General features: G+C 46.5%; 1 protein-coding gene across 3 annotated transcripts in view; it reads left to right on the top strand.

Moving 5' to 3' along the window:
- The window catches only part of FOXN3 (forkhead box N3), a 230,321-nt gene that overhangs the window by 27,971 nt on the left and 179,618 nt on the right, over window positions 1-22,732 (top strand). The window contains exon 1 of one of the 3 annotated variants that reach the window (XM_085225484.1): window positions 14,423-14,445. The exons of 1 other annotated variant lie outside the window; for it this stretch is intronic. The gene's annotated coding sequence lies outside the window, so the exon portion shown is untranslated. Of the gene's footprint in view, window positions 1-14,422; window positions 14,446-17,288; window positions 17,423-22,732 lie in introns of those variants that run through there. One more of the 3 variants, XM_085225483.1, reaches the window with a different exon arrangement.

The raw sequence follows: 22,732 nt of genomic DNA, 5'->3' as shown, positions 1-22,732 counted from the left end.
TACAAAGATGTAAAGCAAGACTGCTCCCCTTTGTCTTTGTTTTCCCATTTTGAAATGGTTATTCACTTTCCTTCTGTAGGACAAGAGGAGAATGATGGCAAAAGAGTTTGTTATATCCTTGCTCCCGCCTCCTCTTACGAAAGGACAGGACATCTGTGGGAGAGTTATCTCTGGTGGGGGACTTGATGGAGAGTACCAACCAGTCTTTGTGTTAAAACACTCTGCACGCCTCAGCGCTTACCTGTGATCTGCATCCTTGGTAATCAACAGGAGATATTCTTTTAAACCTTGTTCTCATTTCTTTTGGTGCTGTGGCACAGGTGTTTCTGTTTATGTAATCAGACAGATTAATCTTAATGTCACAAATGCCTGCATAGTTGATGCCCTCAGCCAGAACCTTGCAGTTTGAGAGATGTGTCCCCAGACCCTCCCAACCCAGCTGAGGATGGAGGGAGGAGCCTGGTACAAATACACCTCTCTTCCCACTTAGGAAGACATTATTGCTGCCAGAGCACACACTGTCCATTCTTTAACCAGACAAGACTGGATAAGAAAGGTATATAGATGGTTTATACAGGCAAGAAAAGGGACAAAAAATGTTGGTAGGTAACAGTGAAAGTTCTTACTAAAGAAAAAAGCTGTAGAGAGAAAAATGCTAGTCTGCTTTATCAGTTCAGATCTCAAGCTGTTTCACCACTTCCTAGCCCTGGAAACTGGCTTCCTCCTCAGTGCTCCTTCCCCCCTAGGTGTGCACTGGGGTTGCCTAGAGCTGCTCCCCTAGGCAGGGAGGTGAGCCCCTTTTCCTGATAGTCAGGAATTTTATGTTAAGGCTGTGGTGGTAAAATGTCATAAATTGCAATAATTGAGGGGAACAAAGACACTTTACTATGACTTCATTAGAGTTGCACTTCCTTTCTATGCTGAGCTTTTTTTAAAGACCAGAAATGATGTGACCGTTAGATAAAGCATCCATCTCTGTGTATCTGTACAGTTAATTTAAGGATGACACTCTTAGCCAGCCCCATCAGGAGGAAAAGGATAATACACTATTAAAGTTGCAATTACTGTATTAGGCTCAAAATGTAAATCCATATACCAGCTGTTATAATCTAGCAAAGAAGGAGGGGGAAGTCTGGCAAATAGTTCTTGTGGGCTTTTATATAGCTGCTCATAACAGTGAAATTAAATGAATACATGTGTATGTGTGTACAGCTAGATTTATAGACTCTCTTTAAAATGTAAGCACTTCAGGTCCTGCTGAAGTAGCAGAAAACAAGCTGGGATTGTTCCACCTGCATAACTGGCCTTCAGCTTCCCTGTGTTCAGATATGCTTTGCAATGCCAGAGGGACTCACCTATGCCTCAAGCTCAGCTGTTTCTTGGGGCAGGTGTGGGAATTCAGAGGGTTGACCTTTGGAGCACTGCGAAGCAGGCAGGAAGCTAATGCTGCAAAGAGTATTTCCTTTGGCAAGTGCTACCCCCTTCCCTGTGCCAGGACCCTTCTGTGAACCAGAGCCTTCAGGGCACCAGTACTGGCTGCAGCACAAAGCCATGCTTAGTAGCTGCGATTTTTTTTTTTCGTGTATTTTCTCTCCTTTAGGTATTCTTGGCTAGATCTTTAGCAACCTACTGTAGCTTTGCTACAGCTTTGCTCTGCTTGCTTCAGCAGAGCTTTGTCAATTTGGAGTAGCTGAGGGCGTAACACTTAGTCCAGAGAGATGAAATGCCTTGTTCAGATACCTGTACCTTATTGGAGCTGGGAACAGCACACACGTGGAATGTTCACAGTAAGAGCTTATCTTCATGTGCTACTTGCTACCAGAACAGTCTGGAGATCTGCAGGAGGTGCCCTTCAGTAGCTGGAATGGTAGAACTGTTTTTTCAGTGATGAGAAATAACATTTCTGAGCTCACTGAGTACATACCTATGTATTCTAGAAGGAATCACCCTGTCTTTAGGTATCCTGTGATTTAATTTCCTTTTGTTTTCAACTTTCCTTCTTACTACAACTGTTCTGTCACCAGCCTTTGCTTTTTCATATAAATACAGCTTATTTCAGTTTTTCAAAGTCATCCTGCCTGATATTCCTACTCTTTGCTGCACTGGTGATATTTCCTAAACTTGTGACATCAAAAAACTTTCTTAATATACATTTATATCTTAAAGTAATATGCAAAAAGAAAGTTAAATTGATATATTTCTAATGAAATTGTCGTACAAGAGCAGTCCTTGAACAGTACTTTTTATCCCTCCTTGTGTGAAAAGCTCTGTTGGTGTGATCCTTTCTTTCCCATCAAAGCCTGCTGTCCTGTTGCTCTGGCCTGATCACTGCCTATTGCATAGTTGTGCTGTGAATTGCACAGGCTGATTTAAATAGTAAATTACCACATGACGCATTGTAAATAGTTTGTTAAAGTCCAAATAACTATAATTTTGTTTTTGTTGTTGTTGTTGTTTTCCCTTTGGGGATAAATAGCAGATAACTTCTGGTAAGCTCAGACACTTCTTTTCCCCACGTATATTTTAAAATTATCCTGGCAAAAGGATGTACAGCTGCCTGGATAACTTTTCATTTTCCCAGTGTAGTTGTTACCTGTGGTGTTCTCCAGGGAGCCTGTGCCCCTTTATGGTGGTATTCAGTGTCCTGGTTGCTCATCCCCATCTAAACACCTAGCACTTCCAAATTTTCTTCCATTATCCACCCTTTAAATATAGTCTATCCTTCATTAAATTCAGTATTACTCTTATTACAGAAAACAGAAGTAAAGTACCCATTTATATTTGATTCTCTCTGATCTTTACATCATTCCCATCAGTTCCATGTTTGCACCTCAAGCTTCTTTTATTTATATAAATTAGGAGCCATTTGTTATTTTAATTTCCTTTGCAATGCTTCACTTTCAGCATTTTCCACTGTATTTCTGCACTCTGAGCTCCAAGTCAGTTTTCCTATCTGATGCTTCTCCCTTTCCATGGCATGTAAGTGCTCAGATTGCTTGGACTTGGTGACCAATTTGGCTTTGTTTTGAGATACGAGGTTTTGTGGCAAGAAACATGTCCCACATGCATTGGTCCCATCCTTTGGTGGTAGTGGCACTGTGAGTGGGGTCATTTCCACTACTGGGAGTGGGACAGAGGAAACCAGAGCTTGGCAGTGCCTTAGATTTTTGCCAGGAGATAAATAGGTCAATATATTTCAGGACTGCACTGGCAACCTGGTATGTCTGATCTCTCTGTGAGTAATAGCCATTTTGAAGTGATTACTCATCCTGTTAGATCTGAAGTATTTCTCTAGAAGTGTTGTTTTTTTTTTGTTGTTTTTTTTTTCCCTCCTAACTTAGGTGAAGGTTTCTTTGATCTGAATGTCAGGTCCTCTTTAAATTGAAGTCCTTGAGTTATTTGGTCAACTTATTTTCACTAGTTGTTTCCTGGTAGTTCAATAAATAGTAACAGATCTATTTTTGTTGATTCTTTGATTTAATTTTAAGTGAGCCAGCCCATGCTTGCTCGCTGCAGAATTCTTGTCTATGATTAGCTCTTGCATGATGTATTCTCTGCTCAACGAAACCAAGTCTTAAATGCAACCCTCTGTAATCATAGAATCATAGAATTCGCAAGGTTGGAAATGACCTTCAAGATCATCTAGTCCAACCATCGAATTGATTCCTTGGTGAAGAGATCTGATGCTCTAATTGAGCACCTGGACCACAATACTGCTGGCTGCACTTATTCTGCATTGGATACGGTATTGCTGTAAATGCATTATGGAACTAACGCCTTTCTTGATGCTGCTCTCCAGTTGCTCAAAGGTTCAATAGAACCAACTTTTACTGTCTTTCCTTGGAATTATTCTGGCTTGAACAGATTTGCCTTCAGCCTGTAATGCCTTGTCTTTGCTTTATAACCTATCACAATGTGGTGTTATAACATCCATCTGCCGAGATAATCTTTATTTCCATCTTTCCTGAACAGCATGTACCTTTCAAGGATTTGCAGAGCACAGGTAAATAGAGTAGCTTTTAGGACAGTGTTTTTGTTATGCCTTTCAAGTTCTTTATTCTGCCCTAGTGGAGACTGAGTAGCCATTTCTCCAGCTTTTCTTAACCTTATTTCTTGCCTTAGGCTGTCAGGGAATAGATGTGTGTACTTTCACACTAATTACATGGGGTTTCTCATGCTGAATTTTACTATGGGATTCCAACCATAATAATTCTTTTGAAAAATTTTTAAAGGCTTGCTTTCCAAATGCGCAAAAAAAAAAGCAGTAAAATCTTCCCCTGGAAACATGTTTGTCTTGTCTGAGGAACAGGTATTTCAGAGTCTTCATTAGGATTATCTGAGCTCTACAAATGCCATGCTAATGTTTGCCTCTGCTCTGGATGAAGCCAGTGCTCTTAGCATGTTCACCACATCTTCCCTGTCTGAGATGTGGCAGAAACAGCAACCTACTTGGGTTTTCCCCATCTTTTATTGTGTATTCCACTATCCATCTGCTATGAATCACTCATAAACCTAGCCTAATCATGACAAATATGTGAAGAGCTAATTTGTTGTTCACAAGATGAGATGAATTATGTTGAATAATGAAGGCACTGATGCCACTAACTTGATTTGATACGTTTAGACACATTTAAAGTCAATGGAGAAGTATTTGCAACTTGCAAAGCTCAAATGTTTCCTGGTTATTATCTTCCCTTTTGTAATAATCAAATTCATTTGCAACTAACCACAACAAAGCAACCCAATAACAAAAGATTTATACCATGTTGGCAGTTGAAATGGTCATTTGATTTTCAATGGGTGTCTTTTGGTGCGTAGATCCTTAGCAGTGCTCATTTTCAGGTCTACCTATTTATGCAATCTGTATGATTTACCATGTCACAGAGAAGAGTCTATTACAGCTTCTGCAAGTAAACTAGATGCTACATTAGATAACCAAGTTTCCTAGAGCTATTAGCCATATACATACAAGATAAATTGTTTTCCTTGCATTAGGAAATCAAGGTGAGACTGCTAAAAACAGTAACAATATATCAATATCTTTAGCTTTCTATTAAGCTCCGTTTGCCTGCAGCTCTTCTAGCTGAGGGCAGAATAGATTGACCAGATCAAAGAAGTAGCATTTCTAACATCCCAATTCAAAAGGGTACGGGGCCATACTGTGGGAAAGAAACTTATAAAGTAATGTTTTCTTGAATCAAGAACTTGATGTCAATCATGCTTTTCAGTTGCAGAAGCCTGTTGTTTATTGCAGCGGCACATTTTGTGCAAGTTCCTTCCTGATTTATGATGATTCACATTGATAGACTTCTAGTCTATGACACTGCCATCACAAATGATAATTTATAACAGCTTTAGCTCTGCTCTTTCAGTGCTGGCTTTCAAGGACTGGAGCCAAGAGCTATTCACCAGAAGTAAATCTGGGAGGAAGTTCACTTACTATGAATATTAATTAATGTTTATATACTACGGTTTATTTTGTTATGCAGTGATTTAATTCAGACCATCCAGAATAGTGCTGTATGGTAGAAGAGAATCAGTAGCCATGTGCTCAATTCATTTCAGAGATAAACCTGCTTCCATTCATTTTCTTTTATGGCATAACCTGAAAACAAGCTTTCGTCAATGTGGCAGAAAGGAATGTGTGTAAGGCAGTGACAAGTGGTGCTTCTCTGTTCTCTGTAATTATGCAATAAAGAGAAGATGTTCACATTCACCTCCAAGCCCTTCCCCCGTGTTGCTCTTCCCATGTGAGAGTTAACCTCTTCACTTTGCTGCTTTCTTCTTATTCAAACTAATCATCTCCTTGTAGAGATGCTAGTGGAAGTGATTGAGACAAAGGGGTGTAGCATCATCTTGATGCTGAAGAGCTTTCAGAGGAGGTAAGTGTGTGACTTCCCAGCAGAGTGAGAGAATAATACACAGCTGAAAAATGTTTCTTCATTTCTAAGAAAAACAGGAATGGCCAGGTCACTGATGGTTACTAACATGCTTGTATTTTTTTGTGTAATATTGTTTTATATTTTGTAATCAAAAGCCAGTACTTTATTGGGCTATGCTCTCAAAAGGTCTCATCTCAAAATACTCTCATATAAAAATCTGTCATAAGAATAAAAACCCTGATGGAGACTATTAGCCCCAGCTTTTTTTTTTTTTTTTTTTTTTTGTGACATCAGCTCTTCGCTGCCTTAAAGTATGACCCCAAAGCCCTGAGCTCACCACTAAGGAGGCTGGATGTTGCAAACCAGGCAGCAGAGCCTGGTGGGTCTAAGCCCTCTTTGTAAGAGGGAGAGGTGGCTGTGGCTCCAGTCTCTGGGCTGCCTCCTTCCCTCTGCCTGCAGAGCGCAGCCATGGCCCCTCAGAAAGCTGCTGCTGATGCCTGTCCTTGCCCAGTAGGCACGCCAGCCTAAGGAGACCCTTCCATGCATCTTGCATGCATGGTATAGCAGATAAGCCATAAATAGTTTGTGCCTACTTCAGTAAGTAGCTCAACAGTGTAGCACATCATTGTAATGGAGAAAAAAAACTTATTCCTTTAAATTAGATGTTAGGAATTATAGCTGGACCTTTAAGGTTAAGGAAATTTGATCCATTTAGGTGGCACAGAACAGCCTTCAGTGCATTGCACAGCCTAAGGAGAGAGTAGAGTGTTGCCCACTGTATTTACTATCATGTTTGTTTTGGGAGCTAAATTATTCTTACTAATTCTGCTAGCAGTGTAATATGCTGTCTCAGTAATGGAAAGCATATGAAAGCAAGCAGATGGTGAGAGCAGAAAAAAACCCAAGCATGTCCTGATAATGTAGTAAGCAAGTTCATTTTTTTGGCATTAGGCTTTCATAACCGAGGCATGGTGATAACAAGTACAGACACATTTTTTAAAGCACAGTTCATCAAAAAATATAGCCAGTTTCATTGCAGAGCAATGGAAGATTACTTTGAGACTTTTATATAGATAAAAGCTAGATGTGCATGTTGTTGAATTAGACCCATCATTTATTATTGCTGGCAGATGATTGACAGCAGATACCGGTCTCAGTGATGCCATCACAGTCCTGTGATCACTCACATCTTCATGAATGTAAAGTTTCTCAATCATTCATTTGCAAATATGAAGCCACCCCGTACTCCAGAAAAACCACAGACACTTAGATACAGGGTGTTATTGGAGTGGGCAGTATTGGAAATTCCAAGTATTTTATTTTGCTTCAAAAGTATTCAGTCTCCGGTTGAAAGTTTGTGAAGTTCAAGGTTGCTGCTGCTTAAATATCTGCGTATCTGCAGCACGTGTGGATCCCACCTGGCTTTGGCCCCATTCCCTGTGAGGAGGGCAGTGCATGGGGAGTGCTCAGCATGGCTGGAGAAGAGTGGCCTTGCCTTGCTGCTGAAGCAAACAGCCCTAGCATGGAGTTTTGGGAGGGGACGGGGGAAGGGTGGAACCAGCCTGACTACCTCCAAACCACTTTTTTTTTTTTTTTAATTTTTATGTCTCTCAGGTCAAAATATGGGCAGAAGCAAGACTAGATTCACTGTTTACACAATCTATCATTTTAAGGTTCTTCAGAGAAGGGAATACATTAATTTTTGTTGTGATTTCATTGTGAAGCAATGCAGCTGCATCTTTGTGTGACATCTCAAGTGGCTCCAGCCATGCACTGTGAAATGTGGCAGCAAGCAAAGCCCTGTCTTCAGCTTCCAGGAGTTTGGTTCAGAGGGAGTAAAGGAGGAGGAGCTGCCAATGCTGCTGTGTGGGGAGCAAGTGCCAGTTCAGGGAGTGAACAGAACTGAGCAGTGATCTCTTCTGCAGGGAATGGGCCAAGGAGAGACAGGCTCCTTTCTCATGAAACTGTGTAATTGGTTATAATGCTTGTGTATTATCATTCAGTAATGCAGCATGTTAAGTAATGCAAGTTTTTAAAAATATTTCATATACATCTGGTTCATTCCTGATTTCAAGAAACAAAAGCAAGAAACCCTTTCTGATTGCTTGCTCCATCTGAGGGCCTTGCTGCTTCTTGAGAAAAGTTGTCTCTCTTTATCTTTTTTTAGTAATGGATGCTGATTTAACCTCCCAGGAGATTGTGTTTTTCTTCTGTGTTGCCTTTAGTATCTCCAGGAAGTGGCAGGTGGTACTGCTCAGGAGATGCCTTCGATGGCATTAATGGTTCTGTGTTATGGTGGAGGCTGGTCACAAGCTATGTCCCTCAGGGGTTGACCTTGGGACCGATGCTCTTCAACATCTTTATCAGGTGACGTAGACAATGGCATAAAGTGCACCCTCAGCAAGTTTGCGGATGACACCAAGCAATTGATACATTAGAGGGAAGGTAAGCCATCCAGAGGGACCTGGGCAAGCTGGAGAAGTGGGCCCATGAAAACCTTATGAGGTTCAATAAGGCCAAGTGCAGGGTGCTGCACTTGGGTTGGGGCAACCCAGGTATTTATACAAACTGGGGGAAGGTCGTCTTGAGAGCAGCCCTGTGGAAAAGGACTTGGGAATCCTGGTGGATGAGAAGCTGGACATTAACTAGCAGTATGCACTTGCAGCTAGGAGGCCAACTGTGTTCTGTCTGGGCAGCATTAAAAAAGGGGTAGCTAGCGGGGAGAGGAGGTGGTTGTCCCTTTCTACTTGGCTCTTGTGAGGCCCCATCTGGAGTATTGTGTCCTGGCCTGGGGACCCCAGTAAAGGAAAGACATGTAGCTCTTAGAATAGGCCCAGAGGAGGGCTGCAAGATCAGAGGGCTGGAGCACCTCTCCTATAAGGAAAGGTTGAAGGAACTGGGATTGTTTAGCTTGGAGTAGAGAAGGCTCTGGGGTGACCTCATTGTGGCCTTCCAGTACTTGAAGGGAGCATATAAACAGGAGGGGGAGTGGCTGTTTATGAGGGTGGATAGTGATAGGACAAGGGGGAATGGTCTTAAACTGAGACAGGGGAGGTTTAGGTTAGATATTAGGAGGAAGTTTTTCACTCAGAGAGTGGTAACACACTGAAACAGGTTGTCCAAGGAGGTTGTGGATGCCCCATTCCTGGAGGCATTCAAGGCCAGGCTGGATGTGGCTCTGGGCAGCCTGGTCTGGTGGTTGGCGACCCTGCACATAGCAGGGAGTTGAAACTAGGTGATCGTTGTGGTCCTTTCCAACCCAGGCCATTTTATGATTCTATGATGGCCCCATGTTCTCTCTGTTTTGTTAACCAGGCAGGAGGTGGGACTGCTGTTGCACCTTGTTCCCAGCTGTTTTCTTCTCCCAAGGCTGTGCCACCTATCTCATTACTGTACCTGCTTCTTGTGGGGCCTGGGGACAGATGCAAAAGCCAGGTGACACAGGGATGTTTTGCTGCCAGTGCAGGGCCTGAGGCTGTATCCTGGTGGAGTCTGGGCAGGAGCTGATCTGCTCAGCAAGGAGCATAGGACAGGGTCTGCTCTAATGCTGAAGGCCCAGCTCAAACCTCAGGGGGCAGGAGAGCCTGTGCTGAAAGCCAGAGGTCAGGGCACATTGCTTCCTTGTGCTGCAGTGTCTCTGCTATCTGCAAAACCTTCCAGAAGTGGCACCCACTTGTTCCCACTTTGTTTAAGCTAAAGCCAATGGGTCTGTCTTCAAAGCAAAGTGCTGCCCTCTCTGGGAAAAATCTTGCTCAATCACCACATCAAGAGCTTTCAGTGCTGTTATTTAACTGTTATTTTTGGTGTTTGTCCTGCAGTAAGCCATAGTGTTTTGTGTCACCATACCTCTAGACAAGGCTGTGAAAACAGTAGAGAACTTTTTCAACAACTGGTACTTGATGCTGCTGCTCACAGTCAGCACAATGCCTTCCCACTGCCAGGCCTGCCTGACCAGGGCTGCTGTGTTTATTTCTGGGGTTAGAGGGGAAGGGGGGAACTGTATCTGGTTATTTTAATTAGCTTATAATAATGGGAACAAGTGGCACTATGGCCACTTCCTAAACTGAGGCATCTGTTTGTAGAGTCCTGACCCTGTTGGGGAGTGCTAGGTAGGGATTAATCAGGCCAAGTTGTCACTGCAGCTGTGCTGGGCAGCCCAGGAGTCCACTGGCTCCTCATAGGGGTGCTGAAGTAGGCTGGGGGCATAGCTCCCCTTCAACTGTCCCTGCACTGCTGGAAGTGGCACAGCCCTGCTACGTGCAAAACCCTTCTGAAGTCTTTTGACTCAGTCTCACATATCTTGCTGCTGGTTCATTTACAGGAGGGACAGAATATATTACAGACCCAAAATCTCATGGGCAAAAAAGTCCTAGCACCTGCTGGCTGGAGCCTATGGGCTGTGACCTTTCATCTTCTTCAGTGTTTGTATTTTCCTCTGTGGGAAAGAGCAACATGTAAAGAATTCCTGTTATTTCAAATATTTCACCATGGTGTTATCTAGCCTAGTCAAAACAATGGTCCCACTTGCTCTTGAGAGTTGTACTCTGCAGGAGAAAACAGTAACAAATGTTGTTATTCCCAATATTTTCACCCCCCACCACAGGGACACAGATATTTGTGACATGGAGTGGCAGCATGCTCCTGGAAGAATCAATCCAGATACATATTAGCTGAAAAAAGAGAGAAGAAATTGCTGCCCTTGATATATTACAAACTGATCCACTCAGAGGAAGAACCATGCTGTTATGCTCCTGTCCTGGATGTGCCACTTCTTAATGCAGGAAGTGGATGACATCCCAGGCTCTGGGAATGTCACTTGCCCCATTGCCTTAAAAAACAATAAATCTCTAAAACCTCACTAAAAGCTGTAATTCTGCAAAAGCTGCAGCCATGGCAATTATTTGCTTTCATATTCACTGACCCACTGGACGAACCATGCTGTGAACACCCTGACTCTAGTGGGAAATGCCAGGACAGCCAGATCAGACCCAGGTGTCCAAACACAGCCAGACTTCAGCCTGAGTACAGATAGCACGGCTTATTCTGACTTAATTTATGGCAGCCTGAATGTGAATGTGAACTCACCTACTGTGTTACCAGAGATCTGAACCTGGATTTGGCTCCCCAAATAGCTTGGGTTTAAGTCTTGAAATTACCCAGTTGTTGGCTGCAGTCTGCTCTGGAGCTGGAGATTTATTTCTTCAGGAGGCAGGAAAACACATTATGTTGCCAAACTACTTCCAGTCTTTCCCAGAATTACAAGTCAGGGGATGGTGGGTAAGTCTTGTGATTTTCATCCTACAATCTAAACCAGATGGGCTACTCTCACAGCATAAATATTTAAGGAAAGAAAAGCTAAAAACTGGCAGAAAAGTTCAGTTTCCTAATTAATTGCATTATTATGACTTGCACTATTTAACAAGATGTGCATAAAGCTGTTTTACAGGATAGCTTGATCACCTCCTTTGATTCATCTCAATAAAATTTGGAATTTTTGTTTTCTCAGAGATAATGAAGTAACTGCAGAATAATAAAGTGGCTGTGCTTATTGGAAACAGAAAGATCTCAGCTTTCAGAAGAAAAGATTCTCTTGGTGAAGCTCATGCTATATTAATCCAAAAATACAAATAAGTAGAGGTGATCCAGAAAGCCTGTGTTACTAGCGTCAGCCCAGGTGAGGTTAATAAAGCAGAGCATGGGCTGTGGGATGTGAGGACAGGGTGAGGAGAAAATCTGTGCTAGGCTTCCTGGTCCCTGTTGTGGCGGAGTAAATAGCAGGCTTCTAGTCACCCACTGCTCATCACCACAGGCCCGTTGCTTGTGTCAAGTATTTGGGATAAGAACTTTGAAGTTTCCTTTTTGGAGAAGCGTTGTAAAGATACGGAGCCTGAGAGCCATCTTCAAAGTGGAAGAGCTGTGTGGGAGACCCTTAAGTGGGGGTGATTCGGTCGCTGTTAGTGGTGATGAGAGGTGATTTATCTGCACCAGACCTGGAGGCACAGGTGCTGAACCTGCAAACCTAGAGGACGGAATGTGAGACAGGGAGCGTGGGAGAGCAGAGTGGGAAATGGGCACCAATATGAGCGTGGAGGGGAGCGGGCATTATTTGGCCTCAGGTTAGACCTAGAATGGCCGGAAAGACTGCATCCTACTGGCTGCACCCAAAATAGCGCCTGTAACTGCTGAGCATGCTTCAGGATGTTGAATCAAAGAACAGCAATGAGAGAATTGGTTTTACAGTACATCACAGAGCACCCTGCTTCCCAGCAGTCCCCTCAGACAGGTACGCAGGATGAAGCTTGGCAGTACCAGAGCGACTTTATGAATGTTTTCTTGCAATTTTACATTATTCTAAAATCTGCCTTGGTCACTGCTGAGCAGTCATCAGTCTTCTTCCCTCTGGCGGTAAAGCACATGCTGTCTTGGATCCCAGTTCCACGAAGTTAACAGAAGCCCTTCTCATTTTTTTTCTTTCAGTCTTTCAGCATTTCTGCCACTGAAGATCCTCTTCTCTGGCTTCAAGTCGAAAAATCTTTGTGGCAGATTTGGCATTGCCTGTAATAATTTATGAATGTGATGTGTTGACATGTTTACTGTGTGCATACATTGAGCTACTTCAATCGCTGGCTTGTCAGGAAGTGTACCCAGGGGAGAACAGATGAATCCAGGCATGTGGTTTGGAGGAAACACTGGGGAGCTGAAGCAAGCGCCCTTTGCTGTGATATTTTGGCTGGGCTCCTGGTGGGCTCAGAGAAGAGATTTCCCTGGGAGGACATGGGTGCCTGTGAAGGAAGGCATGAAAGACCCTGGGGAATTCACAGTGAACCATTTAAATGGAGGCTTTGGAGAGCAAGAACCCAAAAGGGATTGAAAGTGCTCAGATCTGCAGATATCTAATTCAGTTCGTGTTGGCAAGACTGCAAGATAAAGTGGAAGTGGAATATTTTTTTAACTGCTGTGCCTTATTTCAGTGGTTAAATGGCTTTTCTATGTTATAAACATCATTTGGGTTGCACAAGAGAGCTGAATACCTCTGTTCCCATGTCCATGTGGGAGCATGGTTGATTATGCTGGGTAGGCTGGCTGAAGTTTGGCAAAACTACCTCAGCCTACCTGCAGAAAGTTGAGAACTTGAGGCCTGGCAAAGCCAGAGGGGAAGAAAGACAGACTACTGACAGCTGAGATCCAGCAGTAACCATAACAATACCATAATCTTTCTTAAAAGTCCCAGCACGTAATTCTACTAATGACTTTTATTAAACATTTAAGCCTTAGCTTTCAAGTTCATATTTGTTACAAAATATCCCATTAACACAAAGTACAGGCCGAAACAAAGTTAACGAGCCCTAATGCTTGCCAGATAATTCAAAGTTTAAGAGTGATATTAACAAAAATAAAATAAGAAAGAAATCTACTTTCATTGTCCACCAGAGAACTTGAGTTTTATCCTTCTGGTTCATAAAAACAAGTCTATTGCTCAAGTGGCTCTTACACTGTTATTAAAGTTGTTCCAGAACACATAGATGTGCATAATTAAGTGCCCTTCTGTTACATAAGGGCCTGCCTGACTGTCCACAGGGAAACATGAGGGGCTTTTATTCGTGACATCAAAGAGAATAGCATTACCCTGATCCCCTCGTACTTCACTGTGTTGGCTGGGGTTGGTCCCACGTGGTGCAGTGCCCAGGACACAGCACTGGCAGAAGGAGCTGGGCTCTGTGCACCTGGAGGCAATAGGAACATGGCCTGAAACATACGTGAATGTTTGTCTTATGGAAATCTTCAACAGCACTCAGATCAAGCATCCAAAACACTAAGAAACTACAAAAAGTCATTACATGTCTGAAAGTGTAGACTGAGATATTTTTAATTGTCTGTTTTTGCAATCAGATAATAACAGCAAATGGGGAAATGGAGTAAAAAATGCTGGTATCTCCTTACCCTTGAAAGTACGTGATGTTGCTGAAAGCTCTTCTAGTTTTATCTGTGTGTTCCAGTGAAGAGACTAAACACAAGAAACAGAAAGAGACAGCAGTAAAGCTGTAAAGTGCCATTTTGGAAGGGATGAACAAGCACTGTATAGTGACCAGTTTGCTACCAGAGTTACGTTCCTTGTCAGCTGGCTCCTACGAAGCAGATATTAACCCTGTGGGCTTCCCAGCCAGCACAGTCCTGGCAAACAACTTTGGAGGTGAAAAAGGGAATGGAAGCTACCCATCTGCAGCAGCTTCTGGCTTTGCTCCTTGGTAAATATGAGGTGGTGCTATCACAAGGCCTTACAGTGCCGCAGCCACTGTGTAGGCGCAGCCATTCTCCTTGTGGAACTGGAGTGATCCCTAGACTGAAGGACTTCTCTGCAGAGATATTTGTCCTTCAGTCGTAGAGGAGGTCTTGCACCACAGGGCCATGAGCTAGGGTAGCACAGGGGCTGCTAGGTTGGCAGCTCCCTAAGAGAGCAAGGCTTAATACAAAATGTGAAAGGGAATCAGGCAAAATGGGCCAACTTGGACATGGGAGAATGTTCTGCAGCATAAATCATAAATTCTCCCCCATTTGGAGAGAGGTAAGAATTTCATCTTCATTAATTTCAGCTGGCAGATACAGATAACAAAGCGGCTCTCTCTATAGGAGAGCAAGAATCACTGAGACTGATGTGAGGAGACAAGATGCACTTGGAGACAGAGGAAAAATAGAGCGCTGAGAAAGTTTCCACTATTAATATTTTTCCCTTGCAAATGTGGGTCTCCTAAAACACTCCTTTCTTTAGGAAGGCTCTAAATGAAGAGGAGGTGGGAAGCAAAGTTACAAAGCACATAAGAAAGCCTCAAATACATGAGTGGGAGGAAGGAGGAAGGAATGAAAGAATAATGAAGCTCGCCTCACTGGGAGCAGTCGGAGGCAGGGAAACACTCATACGTGTTTCTGCACACCACAGGAACTCAGGCTGAGGTCTCAGACTGCTGCAGTTGGTATGACTGCAGCACAGAGCATTCAGGTGGCCTGAACTAACGACAGAGAGGCACTGGTACTGCTTCCACCAGGAGTTACCTGACTTATTGCTCATGGATATGTATAGAAAAGCGCTGCCTTTGTAGTGTTGATGCAGGGCAGACCTGTGAGGGATGACAGCACCTGCAGTGTCTTCAGAAATTGTGTGGCTCAGGGAGTACCTGAGCAGGGCCAACATTGGGCTGTGCCTGGAGGCTGCCACTGCATCTGTGAGATTTGTACACCTCTGTCTCAGCACTGGTGAGGTTTCACCTCAAGTACTGTGTTCAGTTTTGGGCCCCTCACTACAAGACAGACATCTGTGTGTCCAGAGAAAGGGCAACAAAACTGTGAAGAGTATGGAGCACAAGTCTTAATGGGGAGTGGCTGAGGGAACTAGCATTGTTCAGTCCAGAGAAGAGCAGGCTCAGGGGAATCACTATTGCTCTCTACAAGTCCCTGAAAGGAGTTTGTGCTTAAGTGAGAGTTGGCCTCTTCTCCCAGGTAATGGCAATAGGATGAGGGAATGGCCTCAAGTTGCGCCAAGGGAGGTTCAGGTTGGATATGAGGAAAAATTTCTTCTCAGAAAGGGTGTTGAGGTATTGGAATATGCTGCCTAGGGAGGTGGTGGAATCACTGTCCCTAGTAGGGTAGATATGTACAAATGTGTAGATGTGGCACTGAGGGATATGGTTTAGTGGGCATGGTGGTGATGGGTTGATGGGTATATTAGATGATCTTAGTGGTCTGTTCTAATCTTAATGATTGCCATATATGGAGAGATTGCAGACAGACATGTTTTTATTTAAAAACAATTTAGAGCTGTCTGTTACTGACATGGTGCCAGTGCTCCAGCTTCAGCTGTGCCAGTACCTGTGCTACAGCACTCAACTGTCCCTGGACTGTGTGCATTGTGACCAACTCAGGCAGTTCTGCTCAGTGTCCCCAGCAGATGCGAGCTGGGCTGGGAGAGGGGCTTGGACAGGCAGGGCTATGAGCCTGGTTCCTGAGGCAGCTGCCTCGGGAACCCTGGGGCTTTGTGTTCACTTGGGACAAACTAGGTGCACCCATCCCATGAGGAGTGGGCAGCAGAGGCAGGGCTGCCCACCCTAATGGCCATTATCATGGTGTGTGCCAAAACTAAACCAAGAGTAATGGGGGGCTTTTCTATGAGCCCCACACCAATCATACACTTCCAGTGTCACAGGATAGGCTTGGATGGATTGAAGTCAATCTGCAGTGAATGACTGAATGCCCTGCATGGGCCTGGCCATTCCCTGCGAGTGTGTGGCAGTGCCAGTAGTTCCAGCTGCCCACACCCTTTGTGCTCACAGCCGGGGCCTGGGCTGAGCCCTGCTGTGCCTCCTTATAAGTAGAGCCATAAAAAAGCTTTGGTTGGGTCAGGCTTGGGAGGAAACTGAGAGCCCACCCAGTTCCCACCCCTTGCCATGAGCTGGCTACCCCCTCTGGCAGACCAGGCTGCCCAGGGCTCCATCCAACCTGCCTTTGAACACCTCCAGGGATGGGGCATCCACAGCTTCTCAGGGCAGCCTGTGCCAGTACCTCACCACCCTCTGAGTAAAGAATTTCCACCCAACATCTAATGTAAATTTCACCTCTTTTACTTTAAAGCTGTTGCCCAAGTTACTCTTTCTCCTGCATATAGTAGTGGGAAGCCACTGTGAGGTCTCCCCAGAGACCTCCTTCTCTTCTCCAGGCTGACCAAGGCCAGCTGGTCTTTGCAGGCGAGGTGTTCCAGCCATCTGATCATCTTCCTGCCCTCCTCTGGACCCGCTCCAACAGCTTCATGTCCTTCTTGTGCTGGGAGGTCCCAGGCCCAGACAGAGAACTCCACATAGGGCCTCATGAGGGCAGAGAAGAGGGCAGAGGCTCCCTCTCCTTGCAGCCACCCCTCCGTTGATGCAGCCGAGGATTCTGTTGGCCTATTGGGCAGCAATTGCACACTGCTCGCTCATGTCCAGATTTTCATCTGCCAGGAGTCACAAGTCCTTCAAAGCAGGGCTGCTCTGAAGGAGTTCTTCTCCTGATCTGTACTCGTATCTGGGATTGCCCTGACCCATGTGCAACACCTTGCACTTGACCCTGTTAAACCTCATTAAGTTCCTGGGTGCACACTTTTTGAATGTGTCCAGGTCCCTCTGGGTGTCAGCTCAGCTTGGTGTCATCAGCAAGCTTGCTGAGCGTGCACTCAATCCCACTGTCCATGTCACTGATGCGTTGTCATTGATGGAGAGCACTGACCTCGAGACGAATCTCTGGGGGACACCATTGCCCAAAGGCCCCACCTGGACGCGGAGCGGGCGGCAGCAGGGCGGGGAGCAGAGCTGGGCGGGGCGGGCGGGCGGCGCTAGGGCCCGGCGGGGCGCGACGCCGCCGGCGGCGGGAGGAGGAGGCGGTGCAGGCGGGGCCGGCAGGCGGCGGCGCGGGCTGCGGTGCCTCCCGCCGCGGGGCGCGGAGCGGGGCGGCCGCGGGGAGCACCCAGCCCACCCCGCGGCGGCGGAGCGAGGGGCGACTGCCAGGAGGAGGAGGAGGTAAGGGCGGCGGCGTCCAGGCGGCGTGGGGCTGCCGGCGAACCCCGGGACAGGGCGGCGGCGACGAGCCGCGGCCAAACTTCTGGGGCCGCCGCGAGTTGTCGGGGCTGCCCCGCGGGGTTCCGCCGCGCCGTGCTCCAGAGGGCTGCGTGGCGCGCGGCTCCGCGCGGGCTCTGCCGGGGTCGGGTCCCGTGGCGGCGGGGACACAACCCGGGGCGCCCCGCGCCTCCCGCTGCCCGCGCGCGGTGAAGGGCGCCGACGGGGCGGCCCGGCCGGGAGTACGGCGTGCTGGCGCTTCTGCCGCTGTCCGCGCCCGGCCCTTCGCCCGCGCTCGGTTCTCCGCGGGGCCGCTTCCGACCCGGCGGGAGTTGCTTCGAGTTCGTGCCTTCAGAGAGTGTGCGCGCGTCACCGCCGCCCGGGGAGGGGTTTCCCGTAACCCCGCGGCAGCAGTTGGGTGTACGCTCACAGCGGTGAGTCCGTGCCGCGCGGCGCTGCTCTCTTCCCCAAACTTCCGTGGCGGCGGCACCGCCATCCCAGCGGCGTTGCGCTGCCTGCCCGCGGCTCTCCGGGGCGCTCTTCCTCGGGGCGAACCCTAAACAAACACGAGCGAAACGAGGTCGTGCGGTAATAAACGGTCGCCACGTCTCTATGGGCGCGCTGAACGGGGCGGAGGGGTGCCGGCTTCCCGCAGCCGTGCTTCTTACGGGCAGTGAGCGCGGCAATGCGGCCCCGAAGGTGTGACCCCGTCCCGCGCCCCCGAGCGGCCCTCGTGTTCGGGGGGGCCGTCCCGGGAGCTGCGAGAGCTATAAACACTGCGCTGATTGGCTCAAAAATTTAGACACGGGAAGCGGATGGTATCTAATAACAGACAAGTGGAGACAGTGTTGTCATGGAAACTGAGAAGACTCCCCCCATTTATTTAAAAAAAAAAAAAAAAAAAAGAAAAGAAAGAAAGAAAAAAGTCTGCATATCATCAGAAATGCCCGCAGAACGCGTTGGCTTCTGTTGCCGTTCCCACAGCATCTGTTGAAACCCGAGAAGGTGCCTGTCAAACCAAGGTCATCCTGCAGCCAGCCACGCAGCCCGTCGGCCCGGGGTGCGCCGAGGGGGAATGGGCAGCGCCCGGCGGGGCGGCCCCGTGTGTAGGGAGCGGCCTCGGGGCCGGCAGCGCCCTTTGTTCCTCCTCGTAGCAAAATGATACGAAGGTGGAACGGTGCGAAGCCGGGCGTTAGGGCTGCTTCGCGGCTCCGACCTCACCTGAGAGAGATAGGAGGCAGGGGGTTATAGGCAGCCACTGCAATTGGTTTTAGTAAAAAATTGCCTGTTGGCTTTGGAGTGCAGTTTGAGGACAGAACTGTAGATAGGAGGATAACGCGTACTTCGTTGTGTACGAGTGCAGCATGAGAAACTAGGGCTGTTATTTTCGGCAATTAAAGTTTTACTTCGTTGGGCTATTGAGAGTTTATTATGTATGGGAGGAGAGGAATTTTGCTTCAGAGCAGCAGAGAGGTGTTCCCCAGCAAACTCCCAAGAAAGGCTGCAGTGCTTCTGCTTATTTTCTTGGGCAGGAGATGATTTCTGGTTTCCTTGGTGAAGATGTCTCAGAGTGTCCGCTGCATTTTCTCCAAAACATTTTATTTTCTTGCTCCTTTCCATCCTCACTTTGCAGTGACCAAGCTGGGAGAAGTACCTGAGTCCTTCACCATAGGGCAAAGCATTGCTTTGAAATCTCTGGCAATCACCGCTGCTCTCCATGTACTTTGCTTGCAGATTCCCCTTTCTGTGTTATTGGGCAATCAAGTGGTACCTGCAGAGCAAATCCTGCAGGGGCATCTCAGTCTCTTCTAGGGGAGGGGCTGGTGCTATCCCTATATGTGGACAAGCAGCCCTGGGGCTGCACCTCGCCTCCCTCTATCAGGTGCTGCTCGGAGTTTTCTTGGAGTGTATATGGAGAAAACCTGGCATTGGAGCGAAAGTGGGCTTGCTTCTAGAAAGAATTTCCTGTTGTTGGGAGCACCCTTATCTGCAGGAAGTGTGTCAGCTGTTTGCTTTCCAAGTGAAGGAAGCAGATGGGATTGGGTGCTCTCTGGATTTACCCTTGGTGGTCCTTGAGGTCTCTGCAACTGTATTTGGCTCTAATGGTTGTAGTTAGAGAAAGTCCTGCAATACCACCCATTGCCAGATGAAATGCAAGTAGTACAGTTCTTGTGGTGTTGCCTGCTTTATTTATTTTTTAAAATTTTATTATAGTACCCTCCTCCCTCTCAAGCTCTCTGGGCTACATTTTCAAAACTATGCCATTTGCGTTTTATACTTTTTGAGCCTAATTAATGATTTGAATATTCAGTGTGGATACTCACAGGTGATTTTTTTCTCCCTTAGAAAGGAAGATCAAAAAGTGCGCTAGTTATTTTACTAACAGGATCAATCCTTGTGCTCCTAGCTGCCTTTTATCCTGGATCATAAATCACCTTTCATATATATATATATATAAAATATCCATGGAAATTGAGCATAGGAAACTGAAATGTAACATTTCACAGGGGCTGCCCAAGATTACAAGAAAGTAAATGACTCCTTAATTAGCTGGGGCTGGGTGGGATGTGGAGGGGGGAAGGCCTGGGCAGACAGTGAGGCTGTGGCTTGGGTTGCTGTGTTTCTGCAGGTGAGGAGATTTGAGGAAATAGCACCAGTTCTCTGCTGTCAGCTCACAACAGAGTATTTATGGTGTTAGACTGAACTTCTGTAGAGGATTTTGGGAGTGGGAACTATGGAAGAGTTGCATAAACTTGTTAGGAGCTGCTCAGCTTGTTTCACATAGTGATTTTTGATGTGGGGCATTGTGGAGGTGGGGGCTGTGGCTGCAGAAGTGGGTGCTGGGGCTGAGGGCTCTCCAGGAGCTGAAATGGGCCTGGAGTGTTGTCCTTCCCAGTGGTGGAATTTGCCAGTTCATGACTTGAGACGTAACGCAGTGCAGCATGGCCTTGGCCGGCAGCTTGAAATATGTCTGTGAAACCGCAATTGGCTTCTTACCTACTGCTGCGACCAAGCCAAAGTCAGACTGTAACAAGAATAATAATAATAAAAAGGAATCTGATAAAGCAGCATTTTCTTGTAAAATGTAAAAATTATATCTGTGTTTTTTCAGAAGTGATGAGCTGGTTCTGGAAAACCAGCATGAAGTTCTATAAGGAGAGGCAGTGTTCAGAGGATGACTCTTCCATAGGGTTTGGAAGTTCTTGTTTGCTTAAGGTGCCAGGAGTTCAGCTGTCAGGAGCCAGGGCAACCTGGACCCCGACTGCCATCGCTATAAGGCTCAGCACCTTTGCTGGGGCCTGAAGTTGACTGCCAGAGGCCTGCACCTTGGTTGTGTGCAAAGCCCAGGGAGGAGCCAGGCACCCTGTAGTTGGGGACAGAGTGTGGGATGACCCATGCTGGAAGTGCCTGCTGATGGCCATAGGTGGTGGGTAGACTAAGTGGTTGGGGACAGAGTGTGGGATGACCCATGCTGGAAGTGCCTGCTGATGGCCATAGGTGGTGGGTAAACTTAGTGAGGCTTTTTAGATAGTTTGAGCTGAATGGGACTGCTGCCTTAGTGTTAGCCCAGCTGCTGCTCTTCATCTGTTATCATTCACCTCTGTGCCTCGTGCTGTGGTGGGGATACTGAGTGTTCAGGGGTGGTGTTTAACTGGGGGTGCTCCTCTCTCCTCATTTTCTCTTTGAGCATAAGAATCACTTCTTGTGTTTGTGATTAGGTAGTGGGAGCGGTTCCCTGGCTTCAGCTGCAGTGCTCCTGGGTGTGAGCAGAAAGTGGCTGGTAAGCCCTGCAAGCCTGTTAGTGACAGATCAGTGGTTGGGGCCTTTTTTGGGACCTGTCTGCATCTTAGGTGCTGTGCTAAGGCAATACCTGCCTTCTTCCCCCACCCCTCAGTTATCTCCTGCAGAGCCTGGCGTGTGTTTCCCAGTGTGGACTCTGAGGTTCCCCATGGTGGGGATGTGACTAGTGCAGCATGGCAGCTCTGGCCTGCTGCCTCATCAGTGTGGGTCATGCACACATGGTTTTATGTGTGGAAAGCAGTCCTAAACCTCTTGAATTAACTGTCAAGAGGGGATGTATACAGGCTATGTCTTTCTGGTCCTTTATTGGTGTGGATTTGTTTGTCGAGGAGGACCAGAAGTCATGGTGCCTGCTGGCACTCGACCTCTCAAAGCAGCAGCCTCCTTCAGCCTGACCTTGATGAGTGCAGCCATGCACCACTCAGGGTGCTGTTTTGGGGCTGTTTTCCTGCTGCCTTCCGTTCACCAGAACCTCTGCTTCAGTAACATCCAGCAGCCTCTCTGAGCTTGCTCTCATTCCTCTCCAATGATGTGTGACCTCCGCCCATCAAAGCAGGGGACCAGTCTCCATAGCCCTATGGAGATTTTCCAGTAATTTTAATTTCTCTTACTCCTATCGAGAGGGCTTTGGCTCAGGTGTGGGTCAGACCTCTCCCTAAAACTTGCCTGTTGCCTGGGGTGACAGGACAGGCTGGAGGTGTGGCTTCCACTTAATTCTCTGCCTGTCATCAGGCATTCTCTTTGCCTTGATCAAGAGTACATCCTCTTCCAGACCCACAGGCCTGCATTGTGCCAACCCTATGGTGGGATCTTCCCACTGCTAATTCATGGCCATCAGACTCACCCTGACAAGAAGCAGAGGCATGAGGCAGTGTAAGGGATCACTGAAGATAGGAGTAAACTGAAGTCCTCTCCCAGAACTGGGTTAAATATTGCTGTGCCCCAAACTCCAGCTTGTTTCCATAAGGATTTTACAGTAGATCGTTTGCAGCAGCCACCCAATTAATATGCTAATTTTAACAGCCGATTTTGTAAGGCTTCTTTTTTATTATTTTTTTTGTTGTTGAAGGTGGAGAAGGGATCCAAATGTTTTGATCCTATTTTTATCATTATCTTCACTGGGTTTTTCTCACTCTGTGCTGTGCGGAGAGGAACAAAATTTTAATAATTCACTAATACACTTTCACTTCATTAACATTTCATCATTCTGGCATTGTACATGTGGTGAACTCCTTAGTACTCTCGTTAAGGGTCTGATTGTGGCCTTCTGGTCTAACACCTCTCTGGGAGCAGAAAAACCCAAATGCAGGTACTGGTCTGATTCTCAGAAAGAGTTTATTTATTTCTGATAGATATTAAATTAGGAAAAAAAAACCCAACCTGTTATTTACTTACTTATTTTTACAAATGGGAAACATACATACAAAGATAGCAATGGTTAGATGGAGACGCTGTCTGCCAAGCTCTGAGCCT

This window comes from Meleagris gallopavo, chromosome 5, assembly GCF_905368555.1.
Source record: "Meleagris gallopavo chromosome 5, MGAL_WU_HG_1.1, whole genome shotgun sequence".
Lineage (NCBI taxonomy): Eukaryota > Metazoa > Chordata > Aves > Galliformes > Phasianidae > Meleagris > Meleagris gallopavo.
The sequence above is the reverse complement of the archived record's forward strand: the minus strand, read 5'-3'. Positions and strand labels throughout refer to the sequence as shown.